Here is a 14712-nt window from a genome sequence, read left to right as displayed (position 1 = left end):
GGAAACCCATCCATTGTTTCTGTTTACACTTCCTGCTGCCTCGGAAAAGCAGCCAGCATAATCAAGGCCCCCACACACCTCAGACATACTCTCTTCCATCGGGAAAAAGATACAAAAGTCTGAGGTCACGTACCAATTGACTCAAGAACAGCTTCTTCCCTGCTGCCATCAGACTTTTGAATGGCCCTACCTTTTATTAAGTTGATCTTTCTCTACACCCTAGCTATAAATGTATCACTACATTCTGCACCCTCTCTTTTCTACTTCTATGAACAGTATGCTTTGTCTGTATAGCACGCAAGAAACAATACTTTTCACTGTATACTAATACATGTGACAATAATAAATCCTGAGTACCAGTCTATATTGGACTATTCTGTAAGATAGTTCATTAGAAGTTAATTCCATAAAGTTTGTGCGTGAAGATCTTTTGCCATCATTTCAATAAAGAGATTAGTTAATTGTTTATTATAGAAATGTGGTTTCAAATCTTCCCTTTTCACAAACAACCATAAATCTGAATCTACACTGCACCTGTTTAGTCATTTACACATTGGTCTTGGTGCAGTGATTTTTAGTTTACTGTTGAGCGTGTGTATTTGGATTGTGTGCTTTGGTTAAGGAGGTTTTTCTTTTCTGAAGAAGCTTTTTGTTTGTAAACAGAAGAGCATTGATAACTGTGGTGTAGCTACTTAAATGAACTTTCCGTTGGATCAAGTATTTGCTGAATAGGAGGATAATTATTGCCTTAAAGTACTATTAATGAAGTCACAAGAAACTGAAAGTAACACACTGAAACTTATTAAGCATTGAATTTCAGGATTGCTGATGAACAAAAGTTCAATTGTACAGCGTCACTGTAGTTGTTTTGTTAAATCTTTGAACTGGAGGTCCTACGTTTGCCTCTTAAATTCCTTAAATGTTTTTTTAAAGAATAAACTTAAGTTCCAGTTGGATGCACTGAGTTTTATCTATATTTGCATTTGGTGACACAATATGGAAATATGTTTTACTTACCTGGTGTTTTAAAAATTGTATATTTGCATCCACATTACAAAACTAAAATTAAGTGAATTTGGAAATTGTTACTTGGGTTGTTGTTTCTAAATTTCCTCTTATTAGAACTTTCTCAAAGAACTGGAACCCTCTTAATATCCCTACTTCTTTCCAAAGAAGAGGTTGATCTTGATTTGATACTGATGTTTCTAAATGTTATTTTCTTAAGTTCCAATTAGAAATGGTTTTCTGATCAGGAGAGGCTTATTATTGAACATTATTGTCTTACATTTCAACTACAGACTTGAACAAAATAATACTGAGCTATATGTTGTCCTGGTTGGGATTGAAGACTGGTTTCCTAGCCACCAATTTATTTATACAATGATTATAGATATGACCTTGAACTTAAAATGTTCTTGATTATTTTATCTTTGTGGAGTTTCACAACAAAGATTTCTCTTGATATAGACACTTTATGTTGCATGTTTGGGTTTGGTTTTATCCACTGATGTGTCTCATATTCAAAGGTATTGATGCGGGTTAATGATAGATAACGATCTTTTAACTTTAATTCCATACTAAATATTGAAGAAATAATTAAGTATGGTATTTGCACCTGACACCAAGACAAAAGAAGTTTAATATACCGAATAGATTTATCAATTTGACTAAAATTTCTGAGAATTTTTCTCTCTTTGGTTTGGCCTAAAATTTAAAATGAACAGTTATAAAAAACGTTTTACTATTTCCAGTAAATGTATTTTATTTCGTCAACAGCAATGTTTTGTATGTTTCATAACTGTCGAAGTGCAGCATTTCTCTAACTTTGTTTCTTGCCCTTTTAAAGTCTATGAACCAAATATGAACATTTAAAATGAAAGACCAATGTACTTTGCTTTTCCAAAAAGAAGTGTTCGGCACAGCCCCTAAGATTTTCATAATTCCCAACCTATTGGGATTTCACCAGTTAACTGTGGTGGACTGTCAGTATAGGTGGACTAGATTGACTGCTGCTGTTACACAGTGTTGGAATATAGTCAAATAGAAAATGCAATTTGCTTTGGTCAAGTAACAAACTATTTTCATTTCTTGCAGGGTTGGTAATATTTTAGTCATGTTCTTTTAGAGTATGTCAATGTGACTCAGTTGGCAGCACTCTTGCCTTTTGAGTCAATAGACAGTGGCTTTCCAAAGACATCATCAAAGCTGACACTTCAAGGCAGTATTAAGAAAGAGCTATATTGTTGGAGGATCCCTCCTTCAGATAAGATGCAAATTGAATATCTTGCCTACATGTTCACATGGTAACATTTGAAGAAGAGCAAGGAATTCTCCAGTGTCTTTGCCAAAATTCCTCTCTGAACCACTATCACCAAAACCAATTATCCAATAATTTATCTTATCATTATGTGCACGTTTGTTTTTAGAATATCCTGAGCAAATGCAATACATAATATCAATGTTAGCTTGTTCATTTTTATTTATTTCCTCTTATATTCCCCCTTGCTCTCTCTCTCTGTTTCTCTCTCACTTTTTCTCTCTTTCCATCCATTAGAGCTTACTGTTAATCACCTTCTGTACAAGTGAAGGAAAAAAATCATCTGTCCATTCTAATACGTTTTATTTGAAACATTCCACGCCTCCTCCTACCTGCAGCCTGTTTGTCTAAACTGCATGATTGCATTTCCTCTTATGACACACTCCCTGAAGCAAAACAGATAATGCTATTGACACTCAGCAGGTCAGCCAATATCAGCAGTGAGAACAAATTTGTTAACATTTCAGGTATTGGCCCTTTGAAGTTTAATCAGGATATAGCTGATTATTTCCATTACATCTTGCTTCCACTTATGTAGACAGTTGAGTCTTTTTTATCATTTTTAACTCAGTTGTACCAAATGGATATCTACTATTTCAGACATTTCTAATACAAATTTTTAACTTTTTTGAGAATTGGTCACTGAAAACTTCTGAGAGGCCAGTGTCCCTTCACCAAAACTGATTTATTTACAACGGTTTGCAATACTCAGGCAGGTACATCCCAGTACAGAGTATTCACCTGAGTGCCGGTGACCCGGACACTCCACATTATATGTCTCTGTAGAGATCCATGATTGAGCTGTCTTAACAGGCCTCAATTAGGGAGCTCATATTCCAGCAGGTCCAACTGATAGACCTTGTTGAAGTCATTAAAATCTCCTTTTCAACTTTGTCAACTTAGGCACCGTATAGAATTCCAGCAGCAAATCCTACCTGGTGCATCTAGAAGTTTGTCTTTTGTGTCTACTATTCTTTCGTCCCTTAGGCTCCCGCTTGCCATTATCAAGGTCTCTCTGGAACCAATCATTCCGACGCCTTCCTCCCAATCACCATCTTCAATTGAGAAGGCTGTCTGGGCACCACACTTTGGAAAGGATGTTAAGGCTTTAGAGAGGATACAAAAGAGGTTTACGAGAATGATGCAAGGAATAAAGGATTCCAGTTATGTGTATCAACTGGAAAACTTGAGGGTTTTCTCAGAGCAGAAAATGCTAAGAGGAGATTTAATAGAACTGTTTTTTAAAAAAAGAGTTTAGATGTATAAATAAAGAGAAACTGTATCCAATGGATGAATGATTGATAGCCAGAGAGCAGAGATTTAAAGTGATTTGTGAAAGAACCAGAGATAACAAAAAAAATCTTCAGGATTTGATGGGGTAGATACAGGTTCAATAGTAGATATATACTTGAAGAAAAATTGCATGGGTTGGTGGAAATGATAAGGGATTGGGATAGAGATAAGAAATAATAGCTAAGTGGTCACTTGAGGGAGTAGTTTATAGGCCCCCTAACAGTGGTTACAAGGGAAGACAGGGAATGCAGGAGGAAATCAATGGGGCATGTTTAAAAAAAAAGCAACCCCAATAATCGTGGGTTACTTTAATCTAGATGTAGATTTAGATTGGCAAAGGTAGTCTTGAACATGAGTTCCTAGAGTGCATTCAGAACAATTTTTTACTCCCAATACATTTGAGAGCCAACTAGGGATCATTCTATTCTGAATTTGGTATTGAGCAATGAGACAGGTTAATCAATAACCTCATAGTAAAGGAGCCTCGAGGCAACATCAGTGATAACATGATAGAATTTCATGCTCAGTTTGAAGGGAAGAAGTGTGAGTCTTAGACTAGTGTTTTAAACCTTAATAAAGATAATGATAAGAGTATGAAAGCAGATTTAACCAGAGTGAATTGAGAGCTTGGTTAAAAGGTTGGGCAGTAGAGATGCAGTGGCAGGCTGTTAAGGAGATACTTAACACTTATCAAAGATTTATCCCAGTGAGAAAGAAAGTCTCATTGAGAAGGATTCATTATCCATGGCTAAATAAGGAAGTCAAGAAGAGTATTAAATTGAAAGAAACACTGTACAAATCTGCAAAGATTAATGGTAGGTCAGATGATTGGTCAAATTTTAAGAACCAGCGAAGAAAGACAAAAAAAGGAAGAATGAAGAATATGAGAGAAAACTAGTCAGTCGTATAAAAGCAGACAGTACAAGTTTCTACAAGTATTTAAATAGGAAAAGAGTAATTAAAGCTAGTGTTGGTCCTTTAGAAGTGACATTGGGGAATTGATAATGGAAAACAAAGAAATGGCAGAGCCATTGGACAGGTATTTTGTCTATCTTCACTGTAGACGACTTGGAAAACTTCTCAAAGATGCTTGAAAATCAAAAGGTGAATGGGAGAGAGGAACTTAAAAATCTCACTAGGGCAAAGATGCTGGGAAAACACTTAAGCTGACAAATTCCTAGAATCCCTAACCCTGTATCCGAGGGTCTTAAAGAAGATGGCTGCAGAGATAGTAGATGCATAGGTTATATTCTTCCAAAATTCCTTAGGTTCTGCAAGAGTTCTAGTGGATTGAAAAATAGCCAAAGTAACTCCTTTATTCAAGAAAGGAGAGAGACGGAAAGCAGGAAACTAGAGGCCAGTTAGCCTAATATCTGTCATATTGTTAGAATCCATTATTAAGGAGGTTATAGCAGGATACTTAGAACATTATAATTTAATCAGGCATAGCCAATATGGATTTGTGAAAGGGAAATCATGTTTAACTAATTTATTAGCCTTTTTTGAGGAAATAACAAACAAGGTGGATAAAGGGGAACCTGTAGAAGAAGTGGTGCGCTTGGATTTCCAGAAGGCATATGATAAGGTGCCCCATCAAATGTTAATGCACAAGAGAAGATTACATGGTGTAGTAGATAACATATTAGCATGGATAAAGGAAGCAGAGAGTAGTGATAAATGGATCTATTTTTGATTGGCATGCTGTGACAAGTGGAGTCATGTTGGGACCTGAACTATTTGTAATTGACATTAGTGATTTAGTTGAAGGGACCAAATGAATGGTGGCTAAATTTGCTGATGGCACCAAGATAGGTAGGGAAGCTTCTATTCATTCATGTGATGTGAGCATCGCTGGCTGGGCCAGCATTTATTGCGCACCCCTATTTGCCTTTAAACTGAACTCATTTCAGAGGGCATTTTTAAGAGTCAGTGGCTATAGCTCTGGAGTCACATAATCCACACCAAGTAAGGATGGCAGATTCCCTTCCCAAATGACATTAGTAAACCAGAGGGGTTTTTAACGACAATCTGCAATGGTTTCTTGGTCATCATTAGACTTTTAATTCCAGATTTTTATTGAATTCAAATTTCGCCATTTGTGTGGTGAGTTTTGAATCCGGGACCCTGGAGCAATGCACTGGGTCTCTGGATTCCTAGTCGAGCAATGATGCCACCGCCTCCCTCAGTTGTCAAATAAGTTGTCAAGAGGAGATGGAGAGCCTGCGAAGGGGTTTAGACAAGTTAAACCAGTGGGCAGAAATTTGGCAGTCGAGTATAATGTGGTAAACTGTGAGCTCATCTATTTTGGCAGGAAGAATAAATGAACAACACACTAGTTAAATGGAGAGATTGCAGAACTCAGTGGTACACAGGATCTTGCTGTCCTGATACATGAATCACAAAAAGTTAATGTGTAGGTACAGCAAGTTATTAGGAAGGCAAATAGAATGTGAACATTTTTTTGCAAGGACAATGGAATATAAAAATAGGGCAGTTTTACTGCAGGTGTATAGGGCCTTGGTGACACCACATCTGGAATACTGTGTATATATTTAGTCTCCTTGTTGAAAAAATAGATATAACTGCATTAGAAGCAGTACAGAAGAAGGTTCGTTGATTCCTTCGTGGAATGAGGGGCTTGTCTTGTGAAGAAAGGTTGAGCCTATACCCATTGAAGTTTAGAAGAATGAGATGATATTGAAATATCAGAGATCCTGAGAGCAATTACATATGTAGAAACCAAGAGGATGTTTCCACTTGTGGGAAAGGCTTGAGCCAGGAGACCAAGAACCATTTAAGACAGAGATGAGGGTAACTTTCTTTCTCTCAAAGGGTCCTTAGTATGTGGAATTCTCTTCCCCAGAAAGCAACGGAGACTGGGTCGTTGAATTTATTCAAGGCAGAGTTAGACAGATTTTTGAAAGACAAGGGAGTCAAGGGCTAAAGTGGAGTTGAGGCCTCAACGAGATCAGATCTTCTCATATGGAGGAACAGGCTCAGAGGACTGTAGGCTTACTTCCAGACCCAAGTCCTATATTCTTATGGAACTAACTGGATTACTTTTCAAAATAGATAGTATGAACTCGATGGACCAAATAGCCTCCTCCTATGTTTCTAGGACTCTTCACTTTATTAATCAAGGGATATAGTGCAAAAGAAGGAAGTTATGCCACATTGTTATCACTTAATTACTCAACCCTATCTAAACTGTTCAAATGCTCATTTCCCTTCTGCCACCAGTGATTCTGGCATATATGTCTTTTAAATTTAGTTCTTCTGCTCTGGATTTTTTTTTCTTTCCTGATATTCACCCCAATTGTCTCGTTGCCTTCTTTTTCTTTTCCTTGCATATTTTCTACTTCTTTGTCTCACAATGTATTCCCAGCCACAGGCTAACAACCCAAGCAATTGCCATGTAGAAATTTCTCAATTTATACAACTTCAAATAAACAATTATTTCCTTCTATTCTCAAATCAGAAGACTAGCTACAAAACATGCACATGATAGATTTTTCCCCTTTATTTTGCTGGTAAATTTCTCTTGTGTACAGCTGGTCTAAATCCACTAAAATCAACTGTGCTAACAGACTGCAACCAAAAGAAATCCGCTCCATATGCCTTAAATGTTCATTAGACACTATTTAAGAGTAGAGACCTGCAAAATTGAGGCCCGACACCAACTGCTAAGGTGAGTGGGCATGAGGGGATGGTTGTGATGGGGTGCCTGTGCTGAGCGCTTGCAAGTGTTTAAACCACAATTTCTTTTAAAAAAGAAACAGACCAATTTACAGCCTTTATTTGCAGCAGAAAGCAAGCTTCAAAGGTCTGTCTGTTAGAACATGGCTAGGTCTGTCTGTTAGCTCAAGGCCAGCAAAAACATGCAAGGATTTAAAGGAGCAATCACCTGATGGCAGCCATTGCTGGCTCGTAGCTTGCAATCCCAAAGTCTTATCTTGCAACCCACCCATTTGGGAAAACTTGCCCCACATACTCTCATGAATAGATGCAAAAATGTTCATAGCACCGTTTAAAGAAAAGCAGGGAAGTTCTGGTTTCTTGTCAATATTTATCCCTCAAACAATGTTACGGTTATTATTTGACCATTGCAGTTTATGGGACTTTGCTGTGTGCACTTTGATGCAGAAACATTCCACTACTTCACAACAGAACTTCCACTTAAAAAGTAATTCATGAACAATAAAGCACTTTGGGATGTCCTGTGATCAAGAAACAGATGTCATTCTTTCATTAAAATTCAGCAGATACACTATTTATCACTCCAATTAGCAAAAGAAATTAGATACATCATATGAAGAAAATTTGGAGCGTGAGAAAATGGGCGGCATGGTAGCACAGTAATTAGCACTGCTGCCTCACATTGCCAGGGACCCGGATTCGATCCCCAGCTTGGAGGAGTCTGCACGTTCTCCCCGTATCTACATGGGTTTCCTCCCACAGTCCATAAGACATGCTGGTTAGGTGCATTGGCCATGCTAAGTTCTCCCTCAGTGTAGCCGAACAGGCGCTGGAGTGTGGCGACTAGGGGATTTTCAGTAACTTCATCGCAGTGTTAATGTAAGCCTACTTGTGACACTAATAAATAAATTTTAAAATATGAAAGTAATGCTCTTCACAGGACTGAAATGGGCCCATGTATAAGATTGAGAACTATTCCTAAACAGAAGTACTTCAAAATTAGAGGATTATTTATCCCATTCACAATAAAAGCAAGAATTAGGTCAAAGTGACAATAAATGGAAATGGAAATCCTGGAATGCAAATTGAAACAAAAGGAAACACCAAGAAGAGGAACACTAGTCAAAATGACTGTGATAATATCAACTACAAAGACTATTTGATGTTTAATGTACAGTAAAGCCTAATTTGCCTAAACCCCTGCAACATTAAGTTTGTACTTAAGATTAAAGTTGTTCAAATCTGCCATTTCATGGAGCTGGCCATAATCTGGAAAAGGCAGTTTCTAGCACAATGTGATTTTTTTTTTATTACATCATAAAGAATTGGGATTAAATCTAAATGCTGGCTGAGAAATCTGGAACTAAATATTGAAACCGACTAAATATTCAAACTTTTTTTTTAGTCATTGCTCTCTCCACAACAAATTGTGTGATTATGATTGCAACTTCTCATACATCATGACACCCTTCCTGTTCCTGGACACTACATAACTGCATAACTTTTGCAGGCAATGGTAGCCAACTGGTTCCATTACCATCACAGTTATTGGACTAACCCTCCATTAGTCCCTTTTGATCCTTTCTTCCTATTACGTTTTTTGAAATATATAATTTGTTTTGCACTCAAAGGGGCATTTTTTTATTGCATTAAATATTGACTCGTATTTACCCTGTGATTCTGTATGAAGAGCAAATGCTATTTTTAGACGAGTCTGAGCAGCTGTTGTTCACATAGCTTACATCTGGTTCACACCTAATATTCTCTTGTGAATATTTTTCTGTGTGATTTGAAATCTTGGAATAATTGGCATTGATATATTAAGTTTAATCTGTACATTTGGACTGCCCTGTTCCCTGCGTTTCTGTCTCTCTTGAGAGTAATTTCTTGATGATCACAGTTCAGTTTTCATAAAGGGTGGCCGTAGGTTACTTAAATGTATTTGGATGAGTGAAACCTCTCTCTCTTTCCCCCTCAGCCCACTCGTGGATGAATCCAGAACTAAGGGTCATGAATAAAACATTGATTGGAACCTTTGTAGGTCAAATAGTTCGGATGGGGCAGTTTTTGTACAGCGTGTGCAGGAGGGTTTCCTGACACAATATGTGGATAGGCCGACAAGAGGTGAGGCCACATTGGATTTGGTACTGGGAAATGAACCGGGCCAAGTGTTAGATTTGGTTGTGGGACAGCACTTTGGAGATAGTGACCACAATTCGGTGTCTTTTGTTATTGCAATGGAGAGGGATAGGGCCGTACGGCAGGGCAAGGTTTACAATTGGGGGAGAGGTAATTATGATGCGATTAGGCAAGAATTAGGGGGCATAAGTTGGGAACAGAAACTGTCAGGGAAAGGCACGAATGAAAAGTGTAACTTTTTCAAGGAACAAATACTGGGTGTCCTTGATAGGTATGTCCCTGTCAGGCAGGGAGGAAATGGCCAAGTGAGGGAACCATGGTTCACGAAAGAGGTGGAATGTCTTGTGAAAAGGAAGAGGGAAGCTTATGTAGGGATGAGGAAACAAGGTTCAGATGGCTCGATTGAGGGTTACAAGTTAGCAAGGAATGAGCTGAAAAAGGGGCTTAGGAGAGCTAGGAGGGGGACACGAGAAGTCCTTGGCGGGTCGGATCAAGGAAAACCCCAAGGCTTTTTACTCTTATGTGAGGAATAAAAGAATGACCAGGGTGAGGTTAGGGCCGGTCAAGGACAGTAGTGGGAACTTGTGTATGGAGTCAGTGGAGATAGGCGAGGTGATGAATGAATACTTTTCTTCAGTGTTCACCAAGGAGAGGGGCCATGTTTTTGAGGAAGAGAAGGTGTTACAGGCTAATAGGCTGGAGGAAATAGATGTTCGGAGGGAGGATGTACTGGCAGTTTTGAATAAACTGAAGGTTGATAAGTCCCCTGGGCCTGATGAAATATACCCTAGGATTCTTTGGGAGGCAAGGGATGAGATTGCAGAGCCTTTGGCTTTGATCTTTGGGTCCTCACTGTCCACGGGGATGGTGCCAGAGGACTGGAGAATGGCGAATGTTGTTCCTCTGTTTAAGAAAGGGAATAGAAATGACTCTGGTAATTATAGACCGGTTAGTCTTTCTTCGGTGGTTGGTAAATTGATGGAAAAGGTCCTTAGGGATGGGATTTACGACCATTTAGAAAGATTCAGATTAATCCGGGATAGTCAGCACGGATTTGTGAAGGGCAAGTCGTGCCTCACAAATTTGATAGAATTTTTTGAGGAGGTAACTAAGTGTGTTGATGAAAGTAGGGCAGTTGATGTCATATACGTGGATTTTAGTAAGGCGTTTGATAAGGTCCCCCATGGTCGGCTTATGATGAAAGTGAGGAGGTGTGGGATAGAGGGAAAGTTGGCCGATTGGATAGGTAACTGGCTGTCTGATGGAAGACAGAGGGTGGCGGTGGATGGAAAATTTTCGGATTGGAGGCAGGTTGCTAGCGGAGTGCCACAGGGATCAGTGCTTGGTCCTCTGCTCTTTGTGATTTTTATTAATGACTTAGAGGAGGGGGCTGAAGGGTGGATCAGTAAATTTGCTGATGACACCAAGATTGGTGGAGTAGTGGATGAGGTGGAGGGCTGTTGTAGGCTGCAAAGAGACATAGGATGCAAAGCTGGGCTGAAAAATGGCAAATGGAGTTTAACCCTGATAAATGTGAGGTGATTCATTTTGGTAGGACTAATTTAAATGTGGATTACAGGGTCAAAGGTAGGGTTCTGAAGACTGTGGAGGAACAGAGAGATCTTGGGGTCCATATCCACAGATCTCTAAAGGTTGCCACTCAAGTGGATAGAGCTGTGAAGAAGGCCTATAGTGTGTTAGCTTTTATTAACAGGGGGTTGGAGTTTAAGAGCCGTGGGGTTATGCTGCAACTGTACAGGTCCTTGGTGAGACCACATTTGGAATATTGTGTGCAGTTCTGGTCACCTCACTATAAGAAGGATGTGGAAGCGCTGGAAAGAGTGCAGAGGAGATTTACCAGGATGCTGCCTGGTTTGGAGGGTAGGTCTTATGAGGAAAGGTTGAGGGAGCTAGGGCTGTTCTCTCTGGAGCGGAGGAGGCTGAGGGGAGACTTAATAGAGGTTTATAAAATGATGAAGGGGATAGATAGAGTGAACGTTCAAAGACTATTTCCTCGGGTGGATGAAGCTATTACAAGGGGGCATAACTATAGGGTTCGTGGTGGGAGATATAGGAAGGTCAGAGGTAGGTTCTTTACGCAGAGAGTGGTTGGGGTGTGGAATGGACTGCCTGCAGTGATAGTGGAGTCAGACACTTTAGGAACATTTAAGCGGTTATTGTTTAGGCACATGGAGCACACCAGGATGATAGGGAGTGGGATAACTTGAGCTTGGTTTCAGATAAAGCTCGGCACAACATCGTGGGCCGAAGGGCCTGTTCTGTGCTGTCCTGTTCTATGTTCTATTACTAATAAATTCTGTGGAGCAATGAGGAAAATGTTTTTCACTCTGTGGGCAGGATTTACCGTGCATCCCAACATGTGTTTCTGGGCAGCAGAAGGTGGCCCGCCATTGGCTGGCAGTGGGATCTTTTGGTTATAGAATCATAGAAACCCTACAGTGCAGAAGGAGGCCATTCGGCCCATCGAGTCTGCACCGACCACAATCCCACCCAGGCCCTACCCCCACATATTTACCCGCTAATCCCTCTAACTACACATCTCCGGGACAATTTTTAACCTGGCCAATCAACCTAACCCGCACATCTTTGGACTGTGGGAGGAAACCGGAGCACCCGGAGGAAACCCACGCAGAATGTGCAAACTCCACACAGACAGTGACCCGAGCCGGGAATCGAACCCGGGACCCTGGAGCTGTGAAGCAGCAGTGCTAACCACTGTGCTACCGTGCCGCCCGGTTCTGCTGTCATCAACAGGGTTTCCCATTGAATGGACTTCTCGCCACTGGGAAACCTATGGCAGGGGTGCGGCAACAATGGGGCTGGAAGATCCCGCCGGCGTGAATGGCTGGGAAATTCCGGCCAAAGAATGGGGCAATTTTGGAACTCACTACCAAATGAAGTTGTGGCAAATAACCTAGATGCTTTCATACAAACTTGAAGCAGGAGAAGGTCATTCGGCTCTTCGAGTCTACTCCTTTGTGTATTTGTGTAGTTTCCCTTCAAGAGGAAACCACACAAATACATCAGAGAAAGCTATACCAAAAGGCTGAGATGAGGTCAAAAGAATGGGAAGAACTTTATGTTGAACACTAGTGCAGGTTGTTTGGTCTAAATGGCCTGTTTCTGTGCTGTATGTTCTATGTGGTTATGTGTAATACTTTTCCCTTTCTCCCAGTTAGGCCTAATAAGATAATCGTTGTTTGCTTTACAGACTATTATCTGGTGCTTAGATTATATGCATTTTATAGTGTTGTATGTATGTATATATTTATATTTTATATAATTGTCTATATATTATACAGAATTATTTTTCCATAAGTTAAATATAGAAAGGTGCATTAAAATGATCATGACATTTTCATGAGCTATAATGTGCAACTACTTTTAGATGATGGATTCTAGTTGTATCTTGCAATCTATACTTTAGCTATCGAAAACAAATGGACTGCTTTCAGGATTAAGCTTTTTCTTTCCACCTTCTTTCTGACTAATGATGTTTGTTTGTCTTTTAGAGTTAAATTGGTGCTCACAGTATTTTAGTTAGCTATCCCAAATGGTTCTTAATGAGTGTGATAAACTGAGTGTTGCCAGGCTCTTCAGCTGTAAACCCATCTTTCTGGATTATGTCCTTATCACGCATTAGCTAATAATGCTTTTTCTACTCAAAGTCACTAGGTAAGAAACAGCAATACTGGCTGCTTTTTCTTCCATTGCTCTTTCCCTTCTTAGCCAAGGATAGTAGATACTAATTATGGAAAACCATTGGTGTTGAACTGAGAGCAGTCACTAATCAGGAATCAAGACAATGGCATTCCTGTTCTGTCTGGCTCAACACCATGCCACATAATAGCTTATGCCATTAATATTGGATAAAAGCAAATGACTGTGGATGCTGGAATCTGAAACCGTATGATGAACGGTTGAGGACTCTGGGTATGTACTCGTTGGAGTTTAGAAGGATGAGGGGGGATCTTATTGAAACTCACTGCAAGGCCTCGATAGAGTGGACGTGGAGAGGATGTTTCCACGAGTAGGAAAAACTAGAACCAGAGGACACAACCTCAGACTAAACGGACGATCCTTTAAAACAGAGATGAGGAGGAATGACCCTTTGTCAACAGCTTTAACAAAGGGTCATCTGGACTCGAAACATCAGCTCTTTTCTCTTCTTACAGATGTTATGATGTGGAGATATGATGTACTGTGTTTATCCCAGTCCAACACCGGCATCTCCACATCTATTGTGTTCTTACAGATGCTGCCAGACCTGCTGAGATTTTCCAGCATTTTCTCTTTTGGTTTACGCCATTAGTATTGTTCTCCTCCATCTTGTCCCCAATTTGGTAATGATAATTCTTCAGATGACATTATAGCAATGCTTTTGTTCTTGAAGCTGAGGAAAAGTCAATTGTAAAGCATACCAAGAGTAAGATGCAGCTCAGAGGTAATTGCCTATGATTTAGTAGCCTGCTCCACTTGCTATTAAAAGGTAACAGTGGGCTGCAGTTTCCAATGATGTTGTAGCCCAGTAAGAGTTTTGGAGAGAACAGAACATTTGGGAGGATGAGAGTATGATCTCCATGAAGATGTAATATTTTTGTGGATCCAAAAGCAGTTCTGCTGATCAACACTAGGGAATGGCTGAGCAAGGAAGATCAGTGCAAATTGACATCCAAGGCAGGGCTAGCTGCTGGTAAAGGTTCCCACGCTGTAAAAATGTAGCTGTATCTCAATACGGCTTTCCAAGAGGATGAAGTGTCTCAGTTTTTTAAATTAATAATGATGAACAGTGCATCATCTGATGGTTAATCTACTATTTTAAGGAAATAGTTATACAATCACGGCATTGTTAGAGCACAAAAGGAAGCCATTCAGCCCTTTGCTGGTTTTCTGCTAGAGCAGTTGAAGGAGTGGGGACAAAGCCCAAGTTCTTGTTGTCCACACTGAGCATCCAGAGCTTCAAACCTGAATGAACAGCTTTAAAAACATTGGATCTGTCAGGGAAGGCTAAATTTTGTTTTAAGCCTGTCTGTCGGTGTCTGGTAAATTTCACTGAGTTGCTGCGATGCTTCTGACCTTTGGCAGCTTCATGATTCTGCATTTCTTTTTGAAAAGCCTGCCCAAAAACCGCAAAGCAGCAGTGCAGTAACTTAGTCTTCGGTACATGACATCTCTGCAACCTTAGTACCCATTGGAGTGTCTGTGTGCATGCGTCCGTGTGTGTGTCAGGCGTGAGGCTTGCTTTG

The 14712-nt window shown here is 39.9% G+C and overlaps 1 protein-coding gene across 16 annotated transcripts in view; it reads left to right on the top strand.

Moving 5' to 3' along the window:
- Nucleotides 1-14712, top strand: part of slmapa (sarcolemma associated protein a) — a 192019-nt gene that overhangs the window by 20756 nt on the left and 156551 nt on the right. The gene's annotated exons all lie outside the window — the stretch shown is intronic.

The sequence above is a fragment of the Mustelus asterias genome, chromosome 3, assembly GCF_964213995.1.
Source record: "Mustelus asterias chromosome 3, sMusAst1.hap1.1, whole genome shotgun sequence".
NCBI classification, from domain to species: domain Eukaryota; kingdom Metazoa; phylum Chordata; class Chondrichthyes; order Carcharhiniformes; family Triakidae; genus Mustelus; species Mustelus asterias.
The sequence above is the reverse complement of the archived record's forward strand: the minus strand, read 5'-3'. Positions and strand labels throughout refer to the sequence as shown.